Source organism: Plecotus auritus (genome assembly GCF_963455305.1).
Source record: "Plecotus auritus genome assembly, chromosome: 4".
In the NCBI taxonomy this organism is placed as follows: Eukaryota; Metazoa; Chordata; class Mammalia; order Chiroptera; family Vespertilionidae; genus Plecotus; species Plecotus auritus.
Genome location: NC_137775.1, coordinates 111,554,751 through 111,561,385, shown reverse-complemented (window position 1 = coordinate 111,561,385; position 6,635 = coordinate 111,554,751). Strand labels below are relative to the sequence as shown.

The following is a 6,635-nucleotide window of genomic DNA, read 5'->3' as shown; positions in this document are numbered from 1 at the left end:
AAGGAGAGATTTTTCTGGCTAGCATCACACCAAAGGAAGGGGAAGCTAAAACCTAAATACAATTACTATCACTGCTTGCTTCTTGGCGAGGCAAAGAAAAATTTAACATTTCTAAAACCTCCCCCCACTAAGGCATTATGTAAAAAGTCTTATGAATGGCACCCACCAGGAGCAAACTTAAGAACAGTTTTTTATTTTGTGGATTGAAGCCCATACGGGTCTGAGTATAGTAATAATCAATGTAAATCAGCTGCAGCACTTGCACCAGTAAAATGATATAGTTTAAAATGATACCTTCAATGAAAAATTACCTTTTTGGTGGTTAAAGTAAAAATAACACCAACCTTGATATTTTGGAATTACAGCAGCATATTGTATAATTATCCCAGGCAAACTTACAAACTAATTCCTTATATGCCTGGCAGCAATTTAAAGAAAGAATTTACTCCTTTTCACTGGATCTCATTACTTTTGCCTTTTAGCATAACCACTATTGCCTGTCTCATTCTTTTTCTTATATTTTTTTAAATTTTAGTCTGCAGATGCAGAATAAAAGTCTTGAAAGAATCCAAGCTCTGCAAGTGGCATATCAATATCTATTAAGAAATTAAAGAGGGGGAAATGCTGAGAACCAAGATCAACTGTAATTAATATAAATGTGAGAAGTCTGGTCAGAAGGCTGAATTGGCTCTTTGATATTCACAGGGTAAATATTTGCATTTTATTACCTACTGCTGACTCAATGGCCTAAAGCGAACTCTGCCAACCTGATCATCTTACTGTTTACTAAACATTACCATTGATATGTCTGTTTGCATTCCTAAAAGGCAATTGTGTATTCTAGTAAATAAAAGTAGATGGGAATGGAGACTCAGTGGAACTTGGCTACTACAGCTAAGCTTTCCCTGGCTTCCCCATAATTTCCAAATTCATATTTCTTGTCTTGTGTATTAATTTGCACGTCAGCCCTTTCTCCAAGCCTTTGAACCTGAGGCCACGCTGGCCATGGCTTCACAGAAAGGGATACACCATGCCCAGATTAGGCACATGAAACCTGAAGGGGCTGTACTAATATCAGACAAAGCAGGATTCAGAATGATATCATCTTTACACCCTGAATAAGGAAAGACATTTCATAATGATAAATAGGTTAATTCATCAATAGGACAATAATACTGAATTTTCACGTACCTCATAAGTAACTGAGCTTCAAAAAAACAAGAGGGCTTCAAAATTCAAGAAGTAAATCCTGACAAAAGTAAATGGAGAAATAGTCAAATGCACATTTACAGTTAGAGATTTCAACACTCCTTTCTCAATACTGGAATTATTTTCCTTTTTTTCTAAATTGAGCACAGGCAAGGGAAGAGAAACTGGGTTTTCTAGTTCAGATATCTCCCCACCCAACTCTGACTTGTGGTTTCATTGCCATATTTCCCCCAGTCTTATCTGAAGAGGTTCCTGAAGGACAAAAGGAACTCTAAGACTTAGATTTGGTTCCTGATCATGGGCAGTGTGTGGCTTGCTGTGTGCCATCTCCTCTTTCTAGGCCCCTGTTTCCTCCTTTGTCAGAAATAGACAGCAGTCTCTCTCCTCTTTAAAGTTCTCCTGAAACCACTGCGAGTGGACCAAGGAGGAGGCTGATCACAGCCTTGCAGAGATATGACTGGTGGTGTTGACAGTGTTCTGTGAGGCTGATTCTGAGCTCATCTGGGACGATGTCTGTCCCTGACCAGGCTGCTGCTCTCAAAACTTGTATGAAGAGGCTAAATTACACCAGGCTGATCATGCTCACAGAGTTAGCATGTCATCACTTATGGGCAAGGGCTGGCCAAGGGTAAGCAAAGACTGCAGCTGTCCCTTCTTCAGCAAGTTCATCTGTCTTCTAAGTGGAAAAGGGACCAGGGGATAAATGTGGGGTGGGGAACATTATCTGCACTTTTTAACAAAGGAGATTTGCTTCAGCAATGGGTAGCAAAAATAGGGTGAAATGGCCATTTACCCCTTACATTCCATCCTTCAGTGATAGTGTGATGTGTGTCTTCCAAGCCCCCAAAAAAGTCCATATTCAGAGGTAGAATCTGACCTTGGAGAACAATCAACAAGACATTATTCCAGATTCTGATGACCATTTAGGGAGTCGTGATGCTGCTGATAGTGCAGTGCAGAAGATATTCCTGCTACCTTTCCATTATGGAGTTTCAGCTCAATTCTACTGTGGTCTGAGAACATAGTCCATGCGATTTTAATTGTCTTAAATGTTATGAGATTTTTTTATGGCTCAGTATATGGCCTATACTTGGTATATGTTCCATGTGCACCAGAAAAAAATATGTATTTGGCAAATATAAACTTCTATAAATATCAGTAGATCCACTGATCGAGGGTGTTATGGAATTCTTCTGGATCCTGCCTGGTTCTGTCAATTGTTGAGGGGGTGGTGGAGTTTCTAATTATAATTGTGGATTTCTGTTTCTCGTTTCAGTTGTCGGTTTCTACTTCACTTATTTCACATCTCTATTGTTTAGGAAACACATTTAGGATTTCTTTGTCTTCTTGGTGGAGTGACCTATTTATCCTATATAATAAACGCTTAATATGCAATAGATGAAACAGCAGAATTACCAGCAGAATGACCAGTCACTATAACGCGCACTGACCACCAGGGGGAAGACACTCAATGCAAGGTCTGTCCTAGCCTGCAGGCCCCAGGCCAGCCAAGGTGGGTGCAGGGGGGGCGGGCGGGCAGTCACCCCACTGGTCGCCCCAGAGAGGGAGGCACCAGTGTTGGTGGCAGAGGGTGGGGATGGATAGCAGGCAGCACTAGGCTGGCCAAGGCCAGTGCCAGTAGAGGCCCCCTGTTCACCCCACCAGTTGCCCCACAGATCAGCCCTGATCGCTGGCCAGGCCTAGGGACCCTACCCGTGCATGAATTTTGTGCACCAGGCCTCTAGTTACTATATGATGTTAATTTCTGTGTCTGGTAAATTTCTTTGTTCTGAAGTCTAATTTATTTGCTATCAATACAGCATTCCTTCTTCCTTTTGCATGAGTAATATTTGTACCATTTATCTTTTCCATCCTTTAATTTTCAGCCTGTTTTTACCATAATATTTGAAAGGACTTTTCCATAAGCAGCATACAGTTGGGTCATGTGTTTTAATCTACTCTGCCAATCTCTGTCTTTTAATTGATGTGTACCCAGCAAACACACTCTCTTCCGTAGTGGCCTGGATTGCAGCCATAGTGGGGTGTAGCTGTCCCCTGGAATCCTTGGGTATCCCTTCCTACATTCTTAGAGATTCTCTGGGCTCCATTCTTCCCCAAACAAAGACCAATAATCAAGTCTTTCATTGCTCACACTAGACACTTTGCTATTTTTTTTCTCATTTATTTTCATCAGTGACCAACTCCTTCCTCAGCAAAGTGACAATGGTAAAGTTTTCCTGTTTATTCCTTGAAAAAGGATATTATTGACAAGTGGACAAGACCAAACACAAGATTCCCTATAAGTGTTTCTGCTGGGATCTGTGCACAACCCTTGAACCACAATGCCCTTGGCAGCCAAGGAAACATCAAGTCTCAGCATTTGGCACTTGTTCTCATTCTTATTCCCATGGTTTCTAGGTTGTGAGCCTCTCAGTCCAATATGCACTCAACTGTTGCAGATTATTTTCCATTTTTTTACATATCTCTTTAGTGACCTAAGGACATCAGGGACCTGGGAATCTCTGTCTGTGAAGGCACCTGGTGGAGGATACTGTGGGGAAATGACCTGAATTTACCCAGCTCTATTGAGGTGGGCTTGAGTTTGTGTGTGAAGGTGGAGATGCTGGGGACAGAGCTAGTGTGGTTGGCCAGATGAGCCAAGGTCTTAGTGGATCGTAGAGACTTAGGTCTCCGGTTAAAGTTTTCTTGGACTTGTAGAAGCCTCTGCATTAAAGCTGCTAAAAGATCTAAATGGAGACACAGGGGGAGACACCCCTTCCTGGGAGAGATGGACAGTTCAGTGTCTTGTCTTCTTATGGACACTCACCCCAAAGGGTATGTGTGGAGGGGGAGGGTGTGTGTGTGTATGTGTGTGTGTGTGTGTGTGTGTGTGTGTGTGTGTGTGCATGCACGCACTTGGGTGCATGGTTTTTGCAGACGGGTTTAGGAATGACAGAGCACTGTCTTTGGTCAATGAGCATATAAGGCAAATGAACAAACATCTACAAATATTGATTTCCATTAACACAACATGAATGTCCAGGGCATTTGTTCATGCAATTCAGATTCAATTGCCTCTGGACTGAGGCTTTGTGTTGACTATGGCCCTTGGTCCCCTGGGGAGACCAGGGATGATCCCAGGATCTGGGACAGCAGCCTGAGGTCAGTAGAAAACAGGCAAGAGCAACAACACTTGTTGGGCTTCAGTAAGAAGAACTCAGGGAGGGCCAGGTCCCAGAGGCAGGTCTGGGGGGAGTTGGGAGCAGGCAGGATTTTTGTCTTTGGGTTGGTAGGTTACTGCCAGGTGAGGGACACAAGGAAAGCCTGTGGGCCCTGGAGGCAAAGACACCAGGGAAGAATGTGATTGTCAGGTGATGGTTCCAAGCCCTACTTATATACACTCTGTCACTCAGGATGGACCTCAAATATGGCCTCTGGACTCCAGCTAGCAACACAGGACCAGGAAGCCCAGCAGCGCAGCTGTGCGAAGTTTCTCCATACACATGCGCAGCCACCACAGGAGCCCGCCCCCTCATCGCCCCCACACACAGCCCACCAGCTTTGCTGCCACCTGTGGCAGATGCTCCTCAGGGCTCCAGAAAGCCAGCGCCTGCACCAGGTGGTACACGACGTTGAAGTAGGGGGCACCCGAGTGGTCCAGCACCAGTCGCTCCACCAGCACCAGTGTAGCTCTTTCACCTGGGCCTCCAGTTCGCTGCTCACCACCCAGTTGTCCAAGGTGTCCCCCCCCAACCCCCCCCCCCCAAACTCGGCCACCAGAGCCCACAGCGCAAGATTGTCAGTGTGGTGCAGGAAATACTGCGGAGAGTCCCAACCCAGGTCCTCCTTGCATATAAACAGCACGAAGGTTTGCACCACCACCTGTTCCCAAACAGGACCTTGAGCTAGCTCATGGCCTGCTGGTCTTGCACAGTAAAGCAGCCCAGCTGAGTCACCAGGAGCAGCGCGTGGGGCCTAGGTATGGACAGCAAGTAGCATCTTCTCACACCGCCTGGTCTGTCCTTGGGACTAGAGAGCTAAAAAGATCCGGGGTGTCCATGACTTCCACATGCCACCTGTCCCACCTGCAGCTCCTCACTTCTTCGCAGGTTCCGGTCACCTAAGTGGCTGTGAGTCTGGAGAGGAAGTGCCTGTGGCCCAGGATGCTAATCCCGGTGGTGCTCTTCCCAGCCCCTGTCTTCCCCACCAGGATGAGCCTCAGCATGGACTGCATGGTGTCTTCGGAACCTGGAGGACAAGTCATCTGTGAGCTTCCAAAGCTTAAAGCAACGTATCCTGGTTACCTGGACCCAGAAGCCCTTGAAACAAGAACAGTATCTCAACTCTGCTTTTCCAACCAAAGCCTTACTGATCTCAGGAGGATCTTTACCAAGTATCCCTGTCACCCTGGCTACACCATGTGTACCTGTAGATGCTCAACATCTGGAGGGCATTTCTCTAGGGGATCCCCTTCATCAGTGGTCGGCAAACTGTGGCTCTTGAGCCACATGTGGCTCTTTGGCCCCTTGAGTTTTTAGCAAAGGCCAGCTTAGGAGTACCCTAATTAAGTTAATAACAATGTACCTACCTATATAGTTTAAGTTTAAAAAAATTGGCTCTCAAAAGAAATTCCATTTGTTGTACTGTTGATATTTGGCTCTGTTGACTAATGAGTTTGCCGACCATGGCCCTTCATCATTCCAGACATGACCTCACCTCCATTATCCCTGGTGGTCCACACCCCGCAGAGCTGCCTTTATTTGAGGCTTCAGTGGCCTCTGCCATACTTCTCCCAGATTCTATCCCAGGGAAGATGGGCAGGAGAGGTCAGTAGCCTGGGGATAGAGAATTGGCTGGAGTTCCAGACACTCTGGGTTTGACTCACAGTCCTGCCAGTGGCCAGTTGTGTTGCTTAATCTAAAAGTTAAACCTTTGTACAAAAATAGGATTAATAGTACTGAGTTGTTTATTCTGGGGTTGTGGAGAGGATTAGATGAGATCACCTCCTTCCTCTTCCTTCTCTCCCCCTCTCTCTCCTCCACACTCCCCTTCTTCTTAAACCTACTTCCTGCTAGTAAGATACCCATTTAACCCTCCATCTTAAATCTCTAACATTCTACCTGGTGAGTCACACTTCATCCAGTGCATGATCTGATACCCTCTTCATCCTCTTCCACGGAGATCAGAGTAGGTTTATTATCCTCATTTTATACTTGGGGAATGGAAGCGTAAGCTAATCAAGTTCATATCTCCCAGCTGGGCAGGGGCACAGACCCAGTTAAATGCACATTCAGGGCTCTTACTGTTTCACCTTAAACATGTTTGGGGTCATCTGTTTAGTCCTGAGTTTGCCCATTCCCCTCACAGAGCTCACACCAGGGGGCAAGTATGCATATATTCTTATCATAGGTATTTTCTTCATCTCT

General features: G+C 45.4%; 1 pseudogene across 1 annotated transcript; it reads right to left on the bottom strand.

Moving 5' to 3' along the window:
• Positions 1–4,741: 4,741 nt before the first annotated feature.
• LOC308246790 (GTPase IMAP family member 1-like) lies at positions 4,742–5,443 on the bottom strand (annotated as a pseudogene). Its single transcript has one exon. The product of its transcript is annotated as a GTPase IMAP family member 1-like (transcript).
• Positions 5,444–6,635: the final 1,192 nt, after the last annotated feature.